At 30.1% G+C, this 27,084-nt stretch overlaps 1 protein-coding gene across 6 annotated transcripts in view; it reads right to left on the bottom strand.

The window, feature by feature from the left end:
- Positions 1-27,084, bottom strand: part of LOC111026679 — a 205,473-nt gene that overhangs the window by 100,185 nt on the left and 78,204 nt on the right. For all 6 annotated transcript variants that reach the window (XM_022304799.1, XM_022304798.1, XM_022304802.1 and 3 more), the window contains one exon: positions 15,453-15,491. The gene's annotated coding sequence lies outside the window, so the exon portion shown is untranslated. The remainder of the gene's footprint in view (positions 1-15,452; positions 15,492-27,084) is intronic.

Below are 27,084 nucleotides of genomic sequence, written 5' to 3'. Positions count from 1 at the left end.
AATTTTACTAAATGAGAGAATGGAACATTGCCTGTCCATTAATCAAACTACTTCCAAAACATATGAACTCAATTAAATGTAAGCTATTTATATGTATATACGTAATTTATACAATACCAATGAGATCACAAGTATACTTTACTTGATGTAAGTAGAGTAATATATTGATAGAGAAATAAGTTTGAAAAATATCAAATATTGTGTATCACTTGAATTCATATTTTAGCTTCTAAAATTATAATTTTGAAAATCGGGCTTTCATCTGATCTGTCTGTAAAGTGTTCTATTCTTTTAAATAAAAAAAAATAGGACTACAGGGCTCGGAAGTTTTTTTCTGTAAGACGTGTTTTATACTAAAGGCTACGACACCCTTAATAAAAAATTCAAACAAGTAGGGTCTCAGTTATTTAATTATTTATATTAAAGATAATAGTCTTTAAAAATGTTCTTACAAAAATATAAGATAGGTGAAATATCAGATATTTGGATCAAGAATTTATTTATTTTTTAAATTATAAATTAATCATTTTTCAAAAAACAAAAGTGTATACCTCTACAGAACACCACTCCACGAGTAGTTCGAAAAATCCCGAGATTATTTCGAAATATTATTTTAAATAGATTTTATTTATACCTATGGTTTTAAAGTTTGTTTAAAAATTCTGAAAAACATAATTCAAGAAACTGCAATTTTATTGAAAAAAAAGGGCGATAACATGCTCCGTGAATCACTCTGTAACTTCGCACTTGTATAATGTTTTCGAACAATTGCACCAGATGAAACCAATCACATTTATATATAATTATCCCGGGAAAAAGGCATAAAGACAAACGGCACGCCATCCACTGTGGTTTAGTTTTTATTTAGATTATCTACTCATGTATATTATAAGATATATACATGTACTTCATGTACATAGAATGCGATTCACCAAGTAAGCTCACCCTCGCTATATTTTTATCCTTATAATGCGTTTATTCAAATTAAATATACTTCTTTAGGTACTAAGATTTTATACCATTTAAGAAGTATCTTGTGGTGATACAAATATATTTTGATCAAAATGAGAACCACACTTTTTTGCTGTGGATCGTCAAGAAAATTATTTTTTGGAATATTTTGTTGAGTCCAAATTGAAATTCGAATGTTATTTCACTTTACGTATAGCATAGATAACAGTGCTTAATAATTATTTTTCGTCAAATATAAAACATATTATGTCATATTTATGTTAGGTAGGTACTTGTTAGTTGTTATAATCAGAAAATTGTTATGATTTTACAATCCTTAGATATATTGATATGAACATTAATCTCGAATCATTTTTAAATCATCATATTATACCACCTATACTATATAAACCTATTATTAAGTATATATTAAGTATATAAAGAACAATGAATTTGGACACTATACGGTCAAATTTCGATTTATACACAAGAGCAATATTGGAAATCAAACAATCTACTTATTAGTTTACATTGAAAAGGGGTTGTTTCCATTTAGGAAATAGTTTTTATCGACAAAAAATACACTCCACTAATAACAAAACATAAATAAATATTTTAAAATAATATGATGGTGTACTTGTTGCAGGTACTAAAATATTTCATAAATCAGGATTTTAATAAATTCAGGAAAAAATGAGAGGAGCAAGCTCGAAGGAAAATCACTCTGCAGTGTATTATATTATATGATGAGGTGTTATCGAATATTTCAATAGAGGAAATTAATAATAATACGTCAAACCGTAGTGAACGTCGAAAAACCGGATAAGTCGGCTATCATCATCGTACTATTATACCTTATAGCATCATATATAGTAATAATTAAGTTAGTCGAAGCACGAACCGATAACAACATTCGTCGTGGACTGACTGTCGGACAATTAATCCGATTAATTATAATATTATTCAAATTAATCGAAATCGTTTGCCCGTTGAATATAAAACGACGCTATTCCGCTGATTTCTCATAGTAGCCACGTCGTTCAATATTAAAACGCTATAAACCTATAACTTATAACTTATAAGGTAGCCAATGTGAAAAAAATTCGAGACTTGAAATCAATTAAAAAATATATCTGAACAATTATAATAGTATAGATTATACCTATACGAATATATTCAGGGTTGCGTGAAAAAAATACTTATCAAGGGTTAAATCAAAGTAGTATGCTACTAGATATTTTTCTTTACAAGAAAAGAAATCATAGATATATTTTTGGGTTCAGTGCAGTGTACAAATATCTAGTAGAATACTAAATTATGTTAGGAATTAAATAATTTTTTTGTTTTTAACGTTGATTTGCATTTCTATGGCAATAAACAAAGCATTACGAAAAAATAGTTTAAAAAGTTGTACCCAGCCCGAAAACATACCTATGATTCCTATTTCATTTTCGCAGAGAAAAAAAAAAGAATACCAAACATGCTACTTTTATTAAACCCCTGATACGTATTGGCCATTAAATCGTTGTTGAATGAAAGTTATCTAATTTAGTTAACTATATTCATTCATAAATGTTTGGTGGTTGTTGTTAGCGTGTTACTCAGAAATTGTTTACGATAAATATTATAATATTATAATATGTTAGTGAAACAAAAATACTGCGTGCAACCACCTGCGCGATGCGCATAAATAAAAAATTTTATATCCAATTAACCCGACGAGGTTTGTGAGCCAACCGCGCGTATACCATCCATACCACATCAACCCGCCTATACCTGAAATTGAATTTACGTGTATAGTACACAAGTAGCAGAATTAATTCCTTTGTTCTTCTTGAATGGACCACGTAAATCCTCTAGTAAATGGTTAGTATTCGAAACATTACCGTGAACTTTGGCGTAAACTTTGTCGAAACTCTCACGGGAACTTTGCATCAGAATCTCATCGAATATTTTACCGTTGAATACTTAAGATTTCGGTTTAAAATGTGTGTAGGCTTACGAGAGCAAAACGAAGAGGTGTACATTTATATAAAAATAAATAAATCAACGTCCAGCCGCCGCCGTTAATAAATCATTATTCCTACATACATTTTCGTCCGGCATTAAAATAATTTAAAATATATTAAATTTTTTTTTTTTTGGTCCCACGCCTATTACGATATTTATATAATATTAGTATGGAGCTTGAATAATTCTTGTAAATCACTATTATTTGTTCTTTAATTTGCGAGCGCAAATTCATTAATTCTATTCAAATTCAACTCGAGACCTTCCAAGGCACTGAGATAAAATTCAAAACACTGGTATGGTAATATTTTGGTCCAAGAAATATACTTGAATTACCTACCTATATATATATATACACGATTTTGTTGACAATTCATCGTGGAATATTTAGTTTTTCATTTTGTTCATAAGCTTATCCTTTTAATAAAATTAACAGATAGTTAAAGTAAACGACCGTGACTGTCCGACACTCCGACTGCATGCACCGAAGACACTAGTGATTACGATGTGGCCAATCCCTCACACCAGCCATGCAGCGGGCGAGTCGTGCGTCTTGTCTCGACCAATCGAAAACGATTATAATCACCCCCGAGTACGGTTCTCGCCCCGAATCCGGGCGAGATGGAGCCCAGGTGTTGTTACACCTCCCTAACAGTCAGTTCGGCACTTGTCATCGATTACGTTATACGACGGGCATCTTTCCCTCGAATCCGGATCGACTTTGCTGCAGACCCAGACCGGCGGGCATGGTCGTTAGCAGCGTGCGTCTCTTTTGGTCATCAGATGGAAGTCGAAAACGGCCCTTTTTAGTTTTTACAAGCATGTGATCCCCCTGCCGGCACGCCTCTGCAAGCGATCGTCCAGGTACACCCGTTCGCTGCGACGACTTCTTCAAGGCTGCTCTCGAACTGAGCTGGACCGTCCGATAAAATTGGATAAATATCATAAACCTTATACTCATCATAGACAGAACATGGTGTTAGGTCCCGCGGTCAAAGTGGGTAGTTGTGATCTTGCTGTAGCACATTTCTGCGCATTTGTGTAAACCGAGTCAGTTTGTACATGGTTAAAAACAAAGACAACGTGAATACGTAATTATCGTATTCTATCACGATTTATGAATATTTCTTACGGTTTTCAATCAAATTAAACGAATGCTGAATAAACTTTCGGAAGAACTGCTATAGAAACTTTTCTGGTTTTTAATTTCAAAGCTTTCTTTATATTGACTTCTGATGATAATACATCACTGTAACACAGTTTCTGTGACCGTATCACTCAACCCCACCAGCCTGATATGCTTTGTTTATGAGTTTAAGCCTTTAAGGTCTATGATAACTATTCGTAATAACAGCATATCATAGAAATGATAAAGTAACATAAATTACATAATAATATCTGTTAATAATTGATGTTATAGTATATTATAGAGTACAAAAGTACTAATTAGTACATTTCTATTAAAAAACTTGAAACATGCAATTTTGTGCAAAATAAATCTTTCTTTAAATCAATCTAAATCTCATGATTTGGATTTGTATAGTTTGTTTTTGTAGGATTTAGAACACGCCATAAAAATATGCAACTTCAGAAGAGTCTCCGGTATTTAATGATCATGAAAAGTGCACCATTTCAACAGGTATTAAATATAATATTATTATTTCGAGTTTTTAAGGTCTGGTGGATAGTGACACAGAGGTCATAGACTCTGCAGGTACCTAATGAAGAACGAGAATGTTTGCTTAATTTTTCAAAATAATTCTGAGAATTCAACCATTCCATGTATAAGCTATTAAGTACATAAATGTCACATTGTCTATTATGCACCTATTATCTAATGGCTCAATTAAACATATTATAATACCAACCACTTCACTAAGAGGTTTTGCATATTTGTTTTATAAACGATTTGTATTATTCAAACAATTTTAAATTAAAGTATTACACAAAGTGTCCGGGTATAGTACACTTTAGCCAACAACTCCGGATTAGAAATATTTTAATGCCATCACACGTCATTACTCAGTACTCTTATTAATTTTTTAATCGTTTTTTTTTTATTTTTTAATGGGGACTTCCACTATTGTAATTGTAACAAAAAGCCATGAATCAACGACTCCTGTAAATTACTAATGTGTACAATACTAATAGACGTACTCATATTTGGGATTTTGTGTTCAATAAAATGATAATTTATATATGTTTGTTTTGTGTTCTTAATATATTATAGAGACACGAAAATACATTTAATTGTTTTAAAACTATATAGATAGGTATTCATTTAACATTAGTTTTCGAAATATAATTATTGTGCATTGCAATACACTTATTTACTTCAAAATATTTCACATTGTCGAAATTGTGTCGGCTTTGTGGTTTCGTCGTCTGAGTCCGCTAAGTACGTGCGAAAACTTTAGATCGCACTCAAAATATCAATTATATAATATATATGTCATGACGTTTAAGCGGTGTTATATTCGAGGTTGATAATGTAATACTACTTGTGTTCCTATAATCTTTGTATGGTATTTCACATCAGATATGGTCGTAACTCAAATTTCCCAAAGGGTTTGTTTTCAAATTTAAGATTCCAAGCGGAGTGATGAATGTGTTAATTTGACAAAGATATGACGGGTTTATTTTTCAATCATTTGTTTTGTGTGTCTGAAATTGCACGCTTTGAATCGCAGAAAGTTATAGAAAATATAAAGAAATATAATATAACTGGAATAATTACGTAACACCAGTTTTTTTGGACTGTTGCGACTATTGTGATTCAAAAATAAGAAATCGTAAATACTTGCAATTTTCACCATACATTTATATACATTTTTTCAGCACATGACTTTACTCTTTTGGTGTATTTATATAAATTTAAAAAATCTTATTTTTTTTCAATTTATGTCAATACAATTTTTGTTAAATATACATCAGTAAATAAACTTAAAGATTCGTATAACAATTTGTTCTTATAGTAGGTAGTTAAGAAGTAACAAAAATATAGTCATGATATTTGTTTGTGTATTAATTTCAAATGTTGATTACATTTTTCAAAATCCGAAAAATCTGAGAACAATTTTGTATTTGGTTAAAAATCCCATAAATGTTCAATCTCAATGCATAAAAGAATTGGAAAATGTAATATAATGTGCCTTATGAAGTGCAGATTAGAGTAATCAAAACATATTGAAAATATACAGTCAAACGAATTTCAATATTATAAGCATTTGACGAATTAGTATATATATATATATATATATTATATATGCATATTTAAAAGTAAAATAACTATTACAATACTTCAAACGATTTTTGTTTCTATTGATAATGATTAATACTTGTATACTTTCACACAATATTATTTAACGTTATATTTAGTACAATCTCAATCAGTAAAACTATAGACTATATGCAAGTTCGATCCCCCTAAGGGTTTCAGAAAATATTTTTTTTTGGCATTATGGCAATTTGTAAGTTTAATTTTAAAATGTTTCTACTTTTAACCACCGCCCCTCACGAATATTTTTTCTGTATGATATGTTGATCGCATACAACTACCTTGAACTTTCAATTAACATACACTTATAGGTGACCTGATCTTACGCTATTTGGTTACCTACTTCTTTTAGAGGTATGTTAAGGATAAATCACAATCATCAACCACAAAGGATCTAAACAGCCAGCCGTTTCAATTACAACGAATATGAGTTCCGACTAGATGTTGTCAGTGCTCGACTTGGAAAAATTAAACTAGGGGGACTCTGTTTACTTAAAAAAAAGCGTCCTCGTCATTTGTTAAACGCTACTGAGCTGTGGGGGCTATGTCCCCACACCCCCTAATAAGCCCAATTTAAATCATATTAAAAATATTTATAAATAATCAATTTAAAAAAAAAATCCAAATACATATTAGGTAATATAATAGGTAATTAATAACTACTGTACATATTATAACATAGTTATAAATAACCTCAAACTCAAAATGACAATAAAAGTAAATTAATTAATTAGCTTAGTAATAATTAGTTAATACTAACTAACTTATAGATCTGCGGTTATGAAATAATCCATAAGATCAATTATGATTGGTATCTCTCTCATTTTGATAAAAATGTAGAATAATGTAGAGTCCCGTGAGTTCCCCTTAAAAATAATAGTAGGGGTATTCTAAAATGTCTGAAAAATTAGTTGAGGTACTCCGTCCCCCTGCGTCCACCCCCAAGTCGAGCACTGGATGTTGTTGACCATCATTGTTTCGAAGAAACATTATAAGTACTATTAAATACATTTGAAAAATTATTATTTTATGCAACGTGTCAATGTATTATGATAGAAGTATAATTCTAAAGTCCTAACCCCAAAAAATAATAACACAAGCGCGTTTGAAATCGGATGAATCGTTTTGAACAACCCTGGTTTATACATTATTATATAGATAGGTATATTCTTCTTTGTGACTTTCAAAACAACGAGCGTTTCTGCAAACAAATTGTTCGGCGCCCCCCCTCCATTTCTGCAGCAAAGTGTTCTAAACCAAACACATTTCGAGGGATCTATATAATAATAATGTAGTAAAGTGAATTCACGCCGCACTATACTATTATTATATACTGCAGCTGTTGTTACAACTACAACGGTCGTCGTACCTTTGAAACTCGCAGGAACAATACATCGTTCAGAATATCATACATGTGAAGTGCGATATAAATTATTCTTCTTGCATATTTCCCTCGGCGTGTCTCTTCGGTTGTCCTGGAGTCGGTACGCGTGTTTATTATACATACGATCAAATAAAATACCCTGCATTGTAAGTACAGAGAGCGAACCGACTTGCACGCTTTTGTTGTACGCGTCTAATTAGTCGGTGGATCGCGACGAGTTCGTGCAATTATTGCGAATCAATCTTACCGACTCGAGAGATAACGCGAAGACATCTGCAAGACGCGCCATTAAATATAATAGTATACGATACGCTTTTGTTTGAGAGTGTTTCAACGTATTCGACTTATATGGTTATACCTACTCTGCAATTATAATATTGGGAATTCGACGTGTAGTTTAGCAAAACCAAATTTTCGCGATATATTTTAAGCACAGTCGTTTAAAACAATTTAACTTTTATTCGAAACCAGTTTTTTTCCAGAAATGTGCTACCCATTTATAAATATTTAAAATTTAAAATTTTCTCAAATTTTTTTTTCTTTAGACATCGATTACATATTTTTTTGTTTATAAATCAATGTCCTTGCATGTTTCCTTCGGCGTGTCTCTTCGGTTGTTTTGGAGTAGGATATACGTTCAAATAAAATCCATTGCATGGTGTTGCGCCGACTTGCACGCTTTTGTTATGTATACGCCTAATTGAAGGGGTCAATGCAAACCCACACAATTCTTCTTTAAAAACTTTTCAGAAGAAAAAAAAATTTCAATTTTTGGAGGTATCTTATGTCTTGGCCAGAACTTAGAATTCATAAATTATTATGATGTTTTCTTGGATCCTTCTAGCTTATCCGCAAAAATAATAAGGAATAAGACGCTGCAAGTACGTTACAAAATTTCCTATTTGGGTAGTTGAAACTGTCTTACAGTAAGATATAGTTTTTTTTTTTTATCAATTAATATTCAAAGGTGGATTTTTTATAAAAATGGATTTGTCTTGTTTTTGCACGGACCCGTTTAAACGGTTTGTGGATTGCGAGTCTGTGCAATTATTGTAAATCAATCTTACCCAGTAGTAATAATTCAATGCTAGCGCAGATAACGCATAGACATCATCTGCAGTTGCGCAGTTAAATACGAGTATGAACGAGACATTTGTTTGCTTATTAGTTATTTGTTTTGAGCGTGTTTCAAAATGTACTGTGGCTTATACTCAATTACATAAGGTAGTATATTCAACGTACTTTTAGCCAACCCGTATTTTCGAGATTATATACTTATATAGTAGCCTATATTATGATCACTAGCTTAAAATATTATTGAAATGAGCAGATAATCGAAGATGAGCTTATTTCGTGTTTCAAAAGTTCCATTGATATACCGATTGGTACAAATTGTGTAGTCATTACACTGTGTTGCCCGTATAGTCGGCTATTATATAGAAAGAATGTTTTTTTTTTTTATATAATATCGTTAATACATATATTGCTGTCGAAGGAGCATCGGGGATCAATGTCCGTCCCGACGGATTTCACGAATAGGTCTAATAGATATAGAGTATAGCTATGTGCTAGTGACGACGCGTTGCGGTTCATCAGATACTATTTTAAACGGTTTTACTTTAAAAGTGGAATTGAGATACGTTCATTCACATCGATAAGGTTTTATATATTCATAAGGTATCCCCAACATAGTCTCAGATTTTATGGTTTGATGTGTGTTTAAAAAAATAAGAAAATCCACCACACTAAATGCCTGAAATGAGCCACAACAGTCGTCAGTTCCGAAATGGGTCACACGCAATTATATAATAATAATAATAATAATAATAATACAGTTCTAAGTGCTTTAAAAAAGGTTCGTGTCTTCGTAGTGTAAACATCTATTTACAATTTTTAATTGTAGTTAAATGGACGTTCCGTTCGTTATGGTAACGGTTAGTAGTATTATACGACTAGAAAATAATAAGTATGGAATTATAAAATATCCACAATACCCATATAATTTTTAATTTTATATTTTTAATTAGTGTGTGTATCGATAGTAACATGCTGGGCAGCAATTATGCCACAAAAAACCTGAGCCACAATAGCAGTATGTTCCCTAAAAAATTTCGAACAGCGATCGGAAGACATTTTTCTCACGGGCACAACTGCTAAAGTTTTCCATTCGTCTCGACGTTGTCTTTACGCCCGACCGTGTAGAAACATATTATTATAATAATATGACTTGCCATCGATGTTTTTCATTTTCCGTTAAATAATAACTATTAAAAATGTATAACAATAATAATAATAACATGTTACGCGGCGTGTAATAATTATTGCGGTTTAGAAATTACAAAATGGTTATCGTTATTATACACGACCACGTGTTTCCGATCGTTTCGTAAACACAGGTTATACCTAGGTATCTAGGTTATAATATTATTCAGACAACATGAACAAATTTTCTACGGCCAAAAACGTACAAGACTATTACGATGTAATGTTTTAATATTTACATCGTATATACCACGGTGTGTGTATAATAACAGCAATAACAACTCTCCGTTTCGTGTAGTGATTGTAACCACAGAGCTGTGTGGGAAACTCGTTCGGAACATTATAATATTTCATTAGAAACATGACGACTTGCAGAGTAAGCTCACCGCAGGATTTCGATTTAATATCGAATTTTTGGAATTTTCGAATATACTCAAAGACCATGGGTACTTTTGAATTATTTTAAAGATTTTTTCTTGTACTACTTATGGAGTGTTCAGATGTGGCCATATAAAACTTCTGTCTTTCCAACGAGAACCCCGCTTTTTAACAGTCAGTTATTTAGGGAATGATTTTTTTTGAAAATTTTGATGTACTTAATTCAAAATTCAAACGAGCAGTTTCTCAGTTATCAAAACTTTTTTTTATTGATCTTAGTTCCATCGACGTATGTAGGCCAACAGTTCTAATTTACATTGTAATTAAATATACTTTACATTGTAGTTACATTTATATTATATATTAGTTAGTCCTTATTTTAAGTTGTATAATTCTATTTTCCTTAGGAAGTTGATGGTGTTGATATGTGATTGGCGGTCTGGATTTAGGGCTTTTCCTAGTAGATTGTATGTATGTGGTGTTTATTTCTCGAGTTTTCGAACTTCAGGCATTCTGATATTAGTTATTATGTGTTTGACTCTGTTTTCCACTTCACATAATTTACGTATTATAGGGGGATCGTTTCTGGCCAATATTAAAACTTTATAACCAAGGATAATAGACATTAAAAAATATGGTTTTACAAAAGTATGAAATATAATAGAATATAATGTTGGGTTTAGTATTTATTATACTTGAATCATTTTTACATAATATTATTATAAATGTTGATAGATTAATATTAACTACTAAAATGTTCAATTCCCCATAGCCCCCATAGGAACCTTCCAAACCCATTTATCATGGACCTTTTATCCTTAATATACAAGGTTATAATAACTGAAAAACTACTCGTTCAGATTTTGATTTTGTTACGTCAAAATTTTCAGAAAAATTATCCGCTGAATAATTCGCAGTGAAAAACGAAACAAAAGGTTGTTTATCCAAAAGGGTCACTCCTTAAGTAGTACGAACAATCTCAAGAATTTTAAAATACGGTCCTAATGTATATTTAAAAATTCCAAAAATTTGGATTTCGAATTTCTGCATTATAGAAAAAATAAAAAGGAGTGATCGTACGAAATTAATCGCCTTACATACAGAATGGACGGCGGTGTTATATTATATTATGCCGTACCTATGAACCGTAAGTCCAAATTATCGTAAATACGTATCACGATTTCGGTACTTTATCAATAAATTTCATTTCTCTCGATGAGTTGGTAAAATACTAAAGTGTGACACCTCGACCAGAGATATTAATGGCAACAGACAAACACCAAACTGGTGTCTGGTGCATAGTTGTGGCACTGTGCCATATTTAATAACGAGTAAATATAATATTGTTCGTCGTCCCCAAATTGTCACATCAGCAAATATTATATTTCTCGAGTCGTTTCGGCTTCTGTCAACATCAGGTAGAGTCACTCTCATGCTGTCTTCAACATTCGCTGGGAGAAGTCATTAGGATAAAACTCATTATCAACTGATAGTCGTACATTCATATTAACGTAAATCGACTAAAATTATAGTACATTGTACAAAGAGATAACAACAATTAATGAAATTCAACAGTTTTACGTATTTGCCCGTGAAAAATATTTGTGCAATGATAACATGAAAATAGTAAATCTTTGAAAGGCCACCTATTTTTCGATTCTTAGATTGAAATGTTAACTAAAAGATAACACTTTTTAAACAATTTTGAATTATCATAGCATACGTGTAGTTTAACGTTTTCGTACATTATTCTATATTATTCTCATATATAATTGACACCTCTATCACCAATTGACGACAAAATACAACTATTTAGGTCAGAATACTATAATTTTTTGTGGGGATAAATTATTATACATCTACATAGTTTTGTGGTTGAATTTGTTCAAAATTTCTCCTTTAAGCGTTATTATTCTTTCTATAGAAATAAAATCTTTAAGCTCTTCGGGTCAGACAAATACATTTTATCTTTAATACAACTTCGTCACTGAATAGCTGAGTAGATGCACCTACGGTATAATATAAATACGGATTAGGTGGGTTGTCGCGAAGAAACACCAAGAAGTATGATGACGTATGCACATCATATGTGTGGTATATGCGGTATGCGGTTTACTTATAAAACGTTTTTTACTTTCTGAAGTTTATCCTCGTTTTTTTTTCTTATTTGGAAAAACAATTAACTGTTGATCTCGTATTAATGTAATTCGTTCTTTTGTTTTAGTTTAGGTATACATATACAATAAGTATAAATCTGATCCCATATAAGTGATTTCGCCGAATGAATGTGTGCGCACGCTGAAAATCTGATTATTTTTTTCGTTTTTTTTTTTATACCTTCATAATACCTTGTTACTTTGATATTATTTTTTATTTCATTCGTGATAACGATTCCAAACATTTAATACGTTTATGGCTTTTTTAGCCTTTGACGAGTGCACTGCAGCTCTTGAATAAAAAAAAACGAGTATTTTTTCCTCTTCGATGTACCCGCTGTCAAATACATAGGGTAACCTACTTAATAGATATTTTAATACCGATTTTATATTATGTAATGTATATGGTTATCTAAACCAATATATGATACGTATCAATTAATTTTTCTTTGTTCGTCTTCTGTAGACAAAAAAAAACTACTGAACCGTTTTCAATAAAAATTATATCAATAGAAACCTTTCAAGACTCGGGAGCTAGAGTTTGCAGCTTCGTTTTTCAACCCATATAGGTCGCTTTATGAGGTAACTCATCAATTATGTTTCGGTTCACGAAAATCGTGTAATTTTTTTCTGTTAATGGATATATTAATGTTCATTCATTGCGTTTGGTTACAGGTTCTAAAATAGATATTGCGATTGGATATAATTTTCTGTATTGTTATAAAATATGCATTGTATATTTTGTTATTTTTGGCTAACAATAAGCCATTATTTATAAATGTAAAATGTAGTAACGATTGTTATTATATATTAGAGGCGAAGTGTATGGTTGAGGTTTACAAACTAAGAAAATCATCGTCTGTTTTCGACAAAAAAACCACTTTGAGAATATGAGTTCAACTGAAGTAAAATGGAAACGAAGAGATAGTTAGGTTAGATTTGGAGTCTTAGGATTTAAGTTTAGATTATACTATATAGTTAACCCACACATATTATATTATTTAACTGAGACATATTTAAATCCACAGTTTTTGACCAAATTGTACACACATATTATTTGGGATTCTGGACCAAACGAAAGAATTTTAAAGAATAGAAGCCACGGAAACAGCTATTATATATTATAAAAGAAAAAATGGCTGAGGCTAATATAGAATCAAAAAATACTCGACGATTTGAGAAAGGTTTAGATAACAGATTGGACCCGTTATTTTAGGGTGAATTTTCCGCTATTAATAGTAATTTTAAAATGATTTTCTTATTATATTTCTGCTTGCAATTCATTCACGTAAGATAAAAAAAAGTTACTTATTACAACCCCCTCCGCAAGTGGATTGCTTCGGGTATTACAGCTATAGTACTGAATAAAATAAATTTATCCAAAGATACAATTTTACTATTGCAAGCATTTTTAATTTAAAAAAAAAATACATTGCTAAATATTTCGGGAAATGAGTTTAAATACTGAACAACAAATATTAATTTATCCAAGTATATAATACATCGATATTATATAATCGATTATTTGAAATCTTAGATGATAAATGGATAGTTAAATATCTTAAAAATATTTAAGCCGGCCGAGTTACAAGACAATTTGTCATGCTAACCTAATAAACTTACTATAGGCTGCTGTTATAACCGGTACGGTAAGCTTTATATATTTTCTCAGTATTTTAATTTGTCTGTACTTACAACAGTGAAAATCTCTACAAGGCATAATATTATAGCTTCTAATTTATGTTAATTTTGTAATAAACTTATGTTAATTAATACTAAATAAAAATTAATTACAGTGAAATATTAACTCATCAAATAACATAACACGAAGAAGGTATAAATAATAATAAATTATAAAAAAAATATAGTAATAAGTACCTATACCTATTGTCTGTAAAAATAGAGTAGAAGACATTTTTTTAAATTAGACAAACTAACATAAATTATATTTTTTGATAAATAAAAATGCAACACTCCCTTATAATTACATAACATTAACTTTTATATAAGCTTAAACGTTAATATTACTGACAATTGCTTTAAAAAAAACCCTAGGTTAGGGTAAGAGTATTTTAAAGGGTGCAAATAAATTTATATAATTCAAACTTTTATAAAAAACAATTAATTGTTACATTTGAAAATTAAAACTCAAAAACATTGGCGTTTCAAAACATTGTATTCGATAGCAGTAGCCAGTAGGTATACCGTGTCCGTACCTAATAGCTAATATACATTTTGAAAACATTAAACACGATTTCCACCTGAGTCTGATTAAATTATCGTATCCTTATAATTTAATAATGATATTAAAACTGGAAATTACGAAAAATACAGCTTACACCCGCCAGATTATATTATACGCACACTACGCATACGTTAATACTATACTACAACAGCCCTATAGTTAAATATCACGTTGCAAAGTTTTTTCCTTCTAAAGTGAATACTTAAATAATAGTATTAAGGGAATTCGGGGATAGAAACTGGTAACTTGATGTTCAAACCCAATTTCACAGCGTCAAATATTATTATTTAATATAGAGCTTCGAGTTTACAAAAACATTAACTCGGGAAAACACAAATAATAATTCTTTTTAATAGTACAACGTATGAACAACTAAAAAAAAATTCAAAAAACATCATTTTTTCCATAATCCGACAAGCACATGGAATGAAATATGAATAATATTATGTTTATACATTTCAACATGTCAATCCTATAATATAATATGTATACATAAATGGATGTTTGTCTGTCGGTATGTAATAATTAATAGACTCAAAAACAACTGGAACGATTTCAACCAAAACGATCGCAATATCAATTTCAAAACCCAATTCCCATAGTGTTTGGGTTTTCCACAGTGTATGGATTTCGATGAAAAATAAAACATAACAATTATTGGCTTAGACGTAAACTGCATAAAATCTTACGGTTCATGCGTAGTAATACTCAATTATTATTATACTGACTAGAGTTACTTGGTTTTTCAAATGTACAACAACAATAATTAGGTATATGCAAGCCACTTACCATGTGCCGAGGTGACGAGGTCAAGACGATTCCTGGAACCTGAAATAATAATAATTTTACTATTTAATAATATTCATTCTAATGTACATAGTAATATACTCTTTTTTATTACAAACTCATTGACCGGCTTAGTGTATATGCAATATAGGCACATTTGTGCCTAGAAGATCATTTATTCAATACAATATTCAATATTAATGTAGACACCCTTCGTCGGTAATATATATTATGTCCTATCAATTACCACGTCCGTTTCTCAGTTTGGAGTATCGACAAGTATTATTATACACATTAATACATCATTGATAATAGTCTATATAGTATATACGTAATATTATAAATGGATGTTAGTCTGTCTGTCTATATGTCTGTAATTAATATAGACTCAAAACCGTTTCAATACCGTTTGAAAAAAAAAGTTATATCAACACAATATTTGTGACTTGGAGTGTGTTTATAGCACTTTTTCAACTCTTAAAGATACCTAAACGGTAGCTCACTTACATGTGAATTTAGTTATCAGCTCAAGGAGGAGGAATATTTTTTTGTTTGTGTATACCGTACTATATAAATTATATATTAATATTAGAAGAGTTATGGAAAAATAATTTCATTACAAATATATTTTAACTAACGTATTTATTTTTATATGCCATTCAGATTAATATGTTAATCAGGGTATCCAATTAATGAAGATTGTTACACTGAGTAAAAGCAATATTATTCAAACACAAGACCAACGCCCTTTTCTGCCCCCGTCATTTTGTGCCTCAAAATAAAATTGGAAACAAAATAACGTTTTCGACATGAAAATGCGAATAGATATACATTGCACATTGAGCTTAATCGTATATATGATTTCACTTTCCTGCAACGAAAAACAAAATAAAATTATAAAAAATGAGAGAAAACGAGAATAAAATATGTCCATCGACAATAAAATAATCGTATTTTATAATGGTAGAGTTACCAATAACTATACTTTATACTGGCTTATAAATATTAAATTCGACATAAATAAACGATACGCAAACGTTGAGCATAAAAAAAATGCCCATACCAAGTTATTGTGTGCTTCGCCGCTCCTCCATTCCATCGCACGGGCTCCCCTATATTATCTTGTAAAAGTAGCAAATTATTATGAATAATTTCTATACCATTAAATGAACTTTAACTTTAAACAAATTGCATTAAATATTGTTTATACCTCATACGTTATAGTTTATAAGTTATAACTACGAAAAGTTATACAACAAAATTCGACATATACCTATATATTATTATATTGACACTAACACGATTTGCCTTGGGCAATCTAAATAAAATTTTCATTCTCGTTAATTTTTGAATATAAGATAGTATGGCAGCTAATATGCTTTACAGTAGGTTAGTTAACAGTACGAATAATATTATGTATTTTTAATTTTTAATTAATAATATTCACTACACCTGGTCGTATAAGAACCTGAGTTGTACACGGTTATGAGTTTACCTATTCCAACGATCTGATTAATTCTTTTGAACGATTTGTGATGCAAAAGTATAACTCCTAGGAAAAACATTTATTTTTAAAACCAAAATCGTTCTCCCTCGAATTATAAGGTAACATTTTTATGAATACGGTCAAAATATTAAATTCAAAGTGATAAACTTTCAAACGAAAAACGTTCGGAAAAACATTATTACAGAGTAATAATAATCAATAAAACAGAAGTTTGAATGATGGCAAACGCCGAAAGTGCCACTCATCAAGTATTTTTGTTCGAGTTATAAGTTAACTTAGTTTATCCAATTCATCTGTTAACTCAATTCGGAGTAATTTTGAACGAATTCAAGATTAGCTAGATTGTTAATTTGATGATAACTGCAGCCATGACGTATACTTAAACATTTAAGAAAAATATTCATTGTGAGAAATTTACAATAATCACAAAAAAAACTTAAGCTGAAACTAGTATACTTGTATTTGCATTGAATACCTAACATTATTTTTAATGTAACACAAATTAATGCATTTTAAGTAACTAAGATAATATAACACTTTTCTAGTTTCATGTAAGGGTTGTCTGAAAAAACATAACGATATTTTACACATAACCTTTTTTCGTATGGTATCGCAACTGAAATGGGAATCACGATAGAGCAGTGGTTCCCAACCTTTTTGGTACTATGGACCACTATGAGAACTTTGGATACGTCACGGACCACCTCAATTATATACCTTATTTTTCTTACAAATAAGAATCAATTTTTTTTCACATATTTTAGAATTTTGATTATTATTACATGAATATGAGGCTTTTAATAACATGGATTTCACTATGTAATATAAATTTATAAAGAAACGACGTACTATACACGATTGTCAGTAATTAGTGTTATGCCTCAAAGGAAAATGAAATTATTAAAATATTTTTACATTTTGTAAGTATGGCTCGCGGACCACCTGACAATGTCTCGCGGACCACTAGTGGTCCACGGACCATAGGTTGGGAACCTATGCGATAGAGTAACTACTTATAATATATAAAGACGTACACACTATTAACTTGTTTGATTTGAAACCATATTTATTTTTTTTTTTTTATTGAACTTAAACATCGGAAACTATGGCCATTAGAATTTTGTAGGGGCTTACAGTTAGTTGAGGAACACGGCATGTATGTGGAGCGAGAATTCGTCACTTTCAAGCCAGATGGTCACCCATCCGGAAGCTAGTGACGAAGTTGCCCCAGCACACATTAATGACTGCCACCGCGCCATACCAGGCTCCTTTTAAACAATAAATTGTCCAATAATTTTATGCATAACATAGTTTGTACAATAAATTATTATGCTTAGTAGAAAATATTATTCAAGATTTTTCAGCAAATTAATTAACCTGTTATTACGAGTAAAACAAGTGAACAATATTAATAATGAAGATTCATTTTATAAAAAAAAAATATTAATTAGTTCTTATAGAAAAAAATATCAAACGGGAACTTATTCTATAAGGATTTGTGCTATTTTTAATAAACAAAAATATGAAAACTGGGAAAAACTGGTAAAAACCTAAGAGTGAGGAAATAATCTAAAGGAAATATGTTGAAAATGTTGTCTGATAATAAATAATCGTTTGATCTGTAAAATTGCTTTTACAGGATTTAACAAACATGGAAAAGTTAAACCAAACGAAAACATTATTTGACGATAAGGAATTGTTGGGCCGCGGTTTTGTATTTTGAAAGTTTTAGGTAATTCATTTTAAAAATTAATTTAACTTGAAATCTCAACTAACAATTCTAAAAAAAAATAATCATACCAGCTGTAATATTGTATATTTTTAAGGGTTTTTTTAACGTCAAAATGTAATGTTTTGATTCCATATTCAGAAACATAGTTAAAAGATAACGAATATCGACAACAATTAAGTATATTATCGTTATAATTTGCCTGTCACAATTTAGTTTAATTAATATTTGAATTTTAGTTTTGAAATATGGGCAGCCTATAAATTCTTGAAATTATTTGGGGTTAAAAGAATGATTTTGTAAATACTTTTTTTTATTTTTGTAGTCATACAGTTTATTTAATTTGTGTATAATTATCAGCATAAAATGAGGTCGAGTATTTTTTTAAGTTGGAGGCTTGAGTGGAGAAACAGCCCACTTACCGATACTCTTGTCTGTATATCTACATTATTCAACTTATGGAAACCATCAATATATTTTGTTTACTATATAGTTTTATAAATATTTGAATAAAAGTAAAAAAAATGTGTAGTGGCAGCCTACGAGTTCTCATAATAACTGTTTGACTGTTAATAAAAAATGATCTTATAAATAATTTTTATTTATGCATGCAGCCTATTTAATTTTTATATAATAATAGTATAAACGAGGTGGAGTATTTTTTTAAGTTGAAGGCTTGTGATAATAGAAACCACCACTTACCAATACTCCTGTCTGTATGCATTATTTGACTTGTATAAACCTTTATTTGTTTTATGTTTAATACACATTAATTATATATGTGTAGCAGAACTTTAGAAATTTGAGCAAACCATTAATGTATGTTTAATTGAAATTTTAATCTATTCATTTAAATTATATTATGTTTTTGTATTTTTTGTTTTGTTTTGTTTATTTAAACTATTATATTATAAAATATATATATGTACCTACTATGATGTTTCCACTTGTGTGCAAAAGTGTATTATATGATATTAAATAAATATCAAAACAATTATATGAAACAAAAACACCTCTCATATTACAGTGATAGAGATTTAAAAAATGTTAATTTTATTAATAAAGCATATCGTTATTACTTTTCACTTGCGTAGTAATTCTATTGATTTTACGATACATATTTTTCTCTGGTAAAATTATTTAATATAGATAACTAGAAAATACAAAAAGCTATTAGGGGTAGTTGGTCGGTAAGTTTATATTTTGAATTATTTTTATAACATAATATATTGAAATATATATAACTTCAAAGAAAATATGTGAATTTATCTAACACTAAATGGTATTATTGTTTTTAATACTAAAACGCCTTAACAGATTTGTAGCTATTTATATGCATTAAACGTTTTGAAAATCAGTTAATATGAATAATTGAAAGAAAAAAAAAACACTTTAATATTATATAAATACAATACTGGCACCTATATTATATGATTAGTGAAAATGATAGACTTTTAAACCGCTCAATCATAATATTTATTGGCAATGAGTTTTCATTATTATATAATCGCAGAGAACTTGATAATTAATAATACATTTTGTACCCATATTATAAAGGGCCGTTTAAAGCTAGCGATATAAATCGTAATAGTAATAATATTAATTATGTTTATATTTATATTATGATATTACGTACGTACTTAAGTAAGGAAATTAATGTAACATGCTCATTGCTCATTGCTCAGTGCTCATCCTCATTTTTGTCTTTAATAACTAATTTATTTAATTTCTGATTTTTGTATTTTAAAGTAAACTTAAGTGCCATATTTCAATTATTTAAGATTTTCTATACCATTTAAGCAGTGTTTTGTATCTTGATACAGACTTTAGATTTTTTTCAAAACAGAACGTTTTCACTGTAAATTATATAAAACAGCTGTTGTTTTTAAAATGCCAGTGTACCTTAATCAAAATTCAAATGAGTAGTTTCTTAAGATAAAAGTTCTTGAAAATTACATTATTTTTATAACAATTTGAATAGATTAATATTGATTACTAAGTTTTCACTTAACCATATTGCCCGTATATTCCAAACCCATTAACATAGACATCTTATCCGCTTTAGTACATGTAGTCAAATAACTCAAAAACTCCCGTTCGTATTTCGATTTGAACACATACAAATTTCAAAAAAATTAATCTGATTAACAATTTATTGGAAGTATGGAAATTGGTGGTTTTCTTTAAAAAAAATGAAATTTATATCGCCACTCGACAATCTTCCTTAATTGACGGTGTGGATAAAACGAAGGTATTTGGAATAAAACATGAACAATATGGTTCTTATGAAGCGTACGCTTAAAAGTTCCAAAATTCGGAATTCGATAAATATTCATTGCCTACTAAAGGGGGTAGTAGCATTTTCGGTTAATCGCTCGCAGTCTATGGATAATTGTATGCAGTTGTGGTGTGAGTTGTCAGCCAAGCGGACTGGTGACGGTTAAACGTAAGTGACGAGATATTCATAAATAACCATATATACAACAGGAATGTAATGATTATAAATGATTATAATATTAAAACCGTCGACGCGACATTTTTCCACGGTGAGATGTGACAACAATTACTACCCCGGTTTGGACCAGAGGAGGGGGGTGTTGTTACACGTCGTACGTATAATGACGGTGGCGGCGGCAGCGAATGTCTGTGGCGTCGGAAAACGCAGGAGTGGGATGATATTATATAAAATCGACACAGAAAGACACACGAGATACGTCAAAAGTTTTGAAACCACTCTTTAAAACAATGGCTGCGACTAGCAACTATTCCAACTGTATCAACTGCTATAGCGACACTTTATATATTTATATACACGTATATAGTGAGTGAGTTCAAATTCTATAGTTCTGCGAAGGAAATAATTTCGCCGTTAAGGGTCTCATTAAACGCGGAAACCGTCGTCGACGCCACCGCCACCACCCCCACCGGTCCCGCCGTTCATATATTTATAAACTGTTGTCAGACCGTTTGTCTTTTGTACACGATTTCGACCTCAAAAGTAAGTCGGTCCAAGGGTCGATATATTCATTAGTTCCACGGGCAGGCTATTTAGAGAATGAAATCGCGTAAAAACCGGTGCAAATTAATTTCCAAACCTTTTAACGCCACGCCTAGTCCTGTGAAACATCTGATTGTTTTCTGGTTTTATTTAATCTCATTTTTTTTTCATACTATATAGTCACGAATTATTAAAGTAAAACGTTTGAATTTAATCGAATTTTCTCCTTTTTCTTTTTTTCTTTTTTATTCAGACACGTTCCCGTGGCTGCATTGTACATAATTAAATATCGCTCTTATTACTATGTGAATTTTCCCATTTAAAATACCTTCCGAAATACACAGCTGTTAGTAAGTACCTATATTGTATATGTGTGTGAAAAAGGGAACTGATTCATCTCGCCATTCCTAAGACATTTCTGTCAATTTATTTTTAAAGTTTGTATAATTTTTCAAGTATAACATACAGGGTGGCTCACAACCGCAAGCACGTTCCACTATATTTTACCCTTATTCGTGCATTTCTCTAAATCCCTGTTTTACATTTTTAAACATTATTTACGTTGTTGAGAAAACCGTTTGCTTGACGATTTACATTGAAAATTTCAGTTATTATTCGTTGGTTTGAAAAAAAATGTTTTATCGTCACGACGTCACAAGACATTATTATATCCTTAAACGTATAGATATATGTATTTGAAATATCGCCTTCAACTCTTTAAGACTAAACTTAACAAGCACGCGATAATTAGAATTCGAATAAATTAATTTTAAAGTATAAATAAAGAAGGACGCGCGGGGAGCGTGCTCGGCAAATCACCCGTAATTATTAGAAGAGTCAGCTGAGACTTCATTTTCTCGCTAAACAAAATCATTGCACTTATTTCAAAAGTAAACACTAAACATTAATAACATATTATTCGCATTAGTAGTTCAATTATTGTATTAAAAGGTATATGACAATTTTTTCTTTTTTTTCACATTGAAACTTTGAGCGGTGTTGTTGAATGACAGTGCGCTATCGAAATGGTTTTTACGAAGAATAAACAATTTATATACATGCTCGTATACGTCGAGCACTATAAATGTATATATTATTTATAAATCTTTTGCAGCAGTTTTGCCGACTATGAACTTTTCATTACTATTTAAAACCGCATAAATATTTAATCTAATCTTCATCGCACCGATAACTCAAAGAATTGAATATGTAGTTTGAAAAGTATAGAACAAAACGTTTCGATGAAGTGTTATTGACCATCTATTGGTAAATATATATTAATGACGTGCATAGTTATACTGGCCTTCTAGCAGAGGACTTCTAGCATTTGCATATTTGCAAAGTAATTGTTATGAGTAATTGTAGTAATATGCTGACGAATTTATAATTGTATGCTGTATTTTTGATTTTTGAGACATATTTATACTTGTTTATAATTGTATGTTGTATTGGGGCGAATTTCATGATTTTTGTGCTTTTTTCAGATTTTTCATAGCTTAACGTTTATTATCAAAACAACATTCCCTTGTCGCACAATTTAAACAAACCCACACGCTACGGAGCACAGAAGAAAATGCCAAATTAACTAACAAATCACTTGATCAATCAAAGTAATTAATTATTTCCTAATCAATAAAAATTAGAGTTATTATAGTTTCATTAAGATAAAAAAAACCTTTTTTTTAATTCAATATAAAATTTAAAAACGGTGTATTAACTTTTAACTTAACTGAGTTAAGCGAAAATTAAATTAATTCGTTCTCATTAATGCGGATTAACTGAATCGAGTACAAAAAAAAATTATTCACTTGCCCGGCTTTGGGCGATAGTAAATAAATTGCGTTGCTATAATATATTGCTTACCAAACGAAAAACTCACTAGACCTCGAGAATCGGGTAGTAAGGTTCTTTAATACACGGTGGGTCACGGGCGTATTAATAATAATATAATATGATTTCGTGATTACATATTTTTATAAAATACTCGGTGATGATCGAAAACCGTTTTGAACAAAGTTTCAACCTCAGATGTTTGAGTGTTTATAATACGTTAAAATAAAAGACGTGCATACCTACGCATATTATTATATTATTCAAGCGTTTACTATGTCGAATATTACTCGAATTCAGTTGAATAAAAGGTAAATACCGACTTTCATATCGTTAAATTTACAAAATATAAGAGAGCAAAACGAAAAAGGCAATTTTGAAATGTTCCAAGCATTCTCGTTTTGGTTTCAAAAACATTTTAAAAGTTCAATTGTTAATCCCCGTGAAATATTGAAATAGTGTAACTGTGTGAGGATATATAGTTTTCTCTTCAGCAGACACTTGTAGGAATTAAAATATATTGTTGACGGGAATGTATAATGTGTATCATCCCGTTCAACAATATATTATCATATTCACGCAGATACTTACAACGATTAATGATTTATTATAACGGCAAAGTAACAGCTTATTATATAATATGCACCTAACTATGTGTGTCTATGTCAAAGCGCATAATAGGTGTATAGTATGATTTTAAATAACGTGGTAAAAATAATAATTGATTTTGGTCAGTGTGATTAATAATAGTCAATAGGCATAAATTAATGTTTTGCTTGTCGGAAATCATAAATGTATACAACAGTAAATGGTAACCAGGAATCTATAGAGACAGGCCTATGAGTTAGGTATGAAGTCAGTAGTCGTTATAATATAATAAAAGTAAATTGAGAATAATTTTCACAGCGGACAATAAAATATAGTAAGGTAGAATACATATTTATGAATTTATTCCAATAAAAAAAAAAGAAACTGTTTCAAGAATAATTGTTTGTTTATAAATCCTACCTAATATTTAACTTATAATTAAAAAAAATTAAAACCTATGACGATAATTATAACTGTTAACAACCATTTCTTATAACCACAGTCAATCTTATAGTTTTATAAAATGCATGCATTATTATCAATTATACAAGGTGAAAAATTTAAAGTAAGACACTCGTTATTTTAAAAACTATAAACGTTCTGAAAATATTTTTTTCATCATTTCAAGTCATTAAAAACAACATTTTTCTAAAAAATATTATTTTTTATCGCTATCGTTTTTTAAATTTTTAATGAGAACATGCATTTTTAATTCCTTATTCAAAGCAGAATATCTGTTGGTGTACTTCGATGTATAAAGATGAAATTTTGGATGAGTATTTTATGTGTTATAGGCAGTATATAATGTTTTTAAATGACTGAGAAACATGAGTAGAGAGGAGTAGTACCTACAGGGCTGTCCCGATAAATGTTCGTCCATTACTTAACTCATCTAAATTTTTAAAAAAACAACTTATAGCTAATTTAAACTACTTGCCCAAAATTTGATTTTTGCAGATAGAAATACTCTAAAGAATATTCTATTTCAGAGTGTAAAATTAAAAATATGTACGCCGTCATTCAAAAGAGTAACAAATTATAACGATAATAAAAATATAGTATGCATGTTAAACTTATGTTACATAAATATTTTCAAAAACAAAAGTGTTTTCTAAAACAATGAGCGTGCCTTACGTTGACTTTTAATGGATCACTCCGTATAAACGTATACGATATGCATAAATAGTTTGTATTAATTATATTTTTCCTTTCCGGCTATACTTAATTATTTCAATTATATTATATGTTCTTTTATCTAATATTATTTGTGGCCGCATTTCATAAAACCATATACCCTATATGTTATAATATTGTGAGATACTAAAGGTTTAACGGACTCCCGAAAGTGAAATGTACCATAAACCCAGTAATCGTCTTAATTTTTTTATAGCGATGCATTCGCAAAATACCACTTTAAGATAAAATATCATTTTTAAATTAAAATGTTTGCAAAAGAAATATTTTTAAAAACCGTTTTTTAACTAGGTAATGTTATTTGAAATAATTAGTGTGCCTTACGTTAAATGGGCCCCCCGTATGTTTATACACGGAATACGCGTATAATGCTGTTTGTTTTAATATTTTGCCTTTCCGGCTATACTTAATTATATGTTCTTATATCATAATATTATTTGTGTGCGCATTTTATCAAAACCATACACTTACCCTATATTATAATATTATGAGACACTAGAGGTTTAACGGACCCACGACAGAGCGATGTACCCAGAGACCCAGCCATGGTCGTAATTTCATTATAGCGACGCATTTGCAAAATATATCGCACTTATGATATTATTGGGAAAACGGACCACGCGCGTGGGCGGCGGCAGCGGTGTACTATGTACATACAAAGACAAATAAACATTATAATATTTGTTGGTTCTGTGTGTTTATGTTCGTGAACAAATTCATATGACCGTTTTGTTCTTTGTGCATTTGTGTTGGAGAACAAATATTTATATGGGTAATATATAATAATATTATATGTGTAAATATTGAACATTGGATAATATGAGTCTGCAGTATTATATTATAAAATATTTATTTCGGAAACAAAATACGTATCGAACACAATATTTGTTCTTCGAGTTGGCAAGCAAAAAGTTCTAGAAAATAGAAAAAGTTTTTTCGACCACACCCATGCATGCGAAAGCAATGGCAATGATATAATAATAATAATAACAAAACCAACAAGACCTCGGAGCTCGTATAAACAAAAACTACGCTGGTGAATCGTGCAGGTATATTATATTATTATTATTGTAATACAAGAGCAAATATTAAGACGATTCAATATGAATTAGTTGGAACCACGCAAACTACCGTGGTTAAGTGCACCCCGTATAGGAGAGGATCGAGATTATTATTATATTATATTGTTGTCTTGTAAAGTTGTTTTGAACATATTTTGAAGGGCGTGCGACTTGAGCGAATCTCGTGCAATATGATAACAGGTGGTTGGAGGCGGTCGGGTTATATTGTGTGAGATTCAGATAAGATTAATTGTTTTTAACATCCACTTTAAAAAAATATAGTAGACGTGAATATTTTATTCAAATTTAAAACTACCACCTTTTTGTGCAGATTACGCCACCAATTAACAGTTAATTAATAATCTTAATTAGTTAATTAAAACAAAGCGACTGATTATAATACTCAACTGGTATTTTAGTTTAGTTTAGGTACTTAATATATTTTTCTCAAAAAAATTCTCGATGATTTAAAAATATGGTCTTTAAGTATGTTAAAAAATTAGTATTTCAATAAATTTATTATCAAAGGAAATAATTGGGATGGCTATGCTCGGTGTAATATTAAAACAGACGATTATGCTGTACAACTAGTTATCATAATCAATGATGTTATGATATTGCATTCATCGTCCAATCGACACGATTTTAATTGATCCTCCCACTAAAATATATACCTGTAAGGACTTCTCGTGATGTACAATACACGACGTAGGAAATGCATAAAATCT

This window comes from Myzus persicae, unplaced genomic scaffold (assembly GCF_001856785.1).
Source record: "Myzus persicae strain clone G006 unplaced genomic scaffold, MPER_G0061.0, whole genome shotgun sequence".
NCBI lineage: Eukaryota > Metazoa > Arthropoda > Insecta > Hemiptera > Aphididae > Myzus > Myzus persicae.
This window is presented reverse-complemented; position numbering and strand designations above follow the sequence as displayed.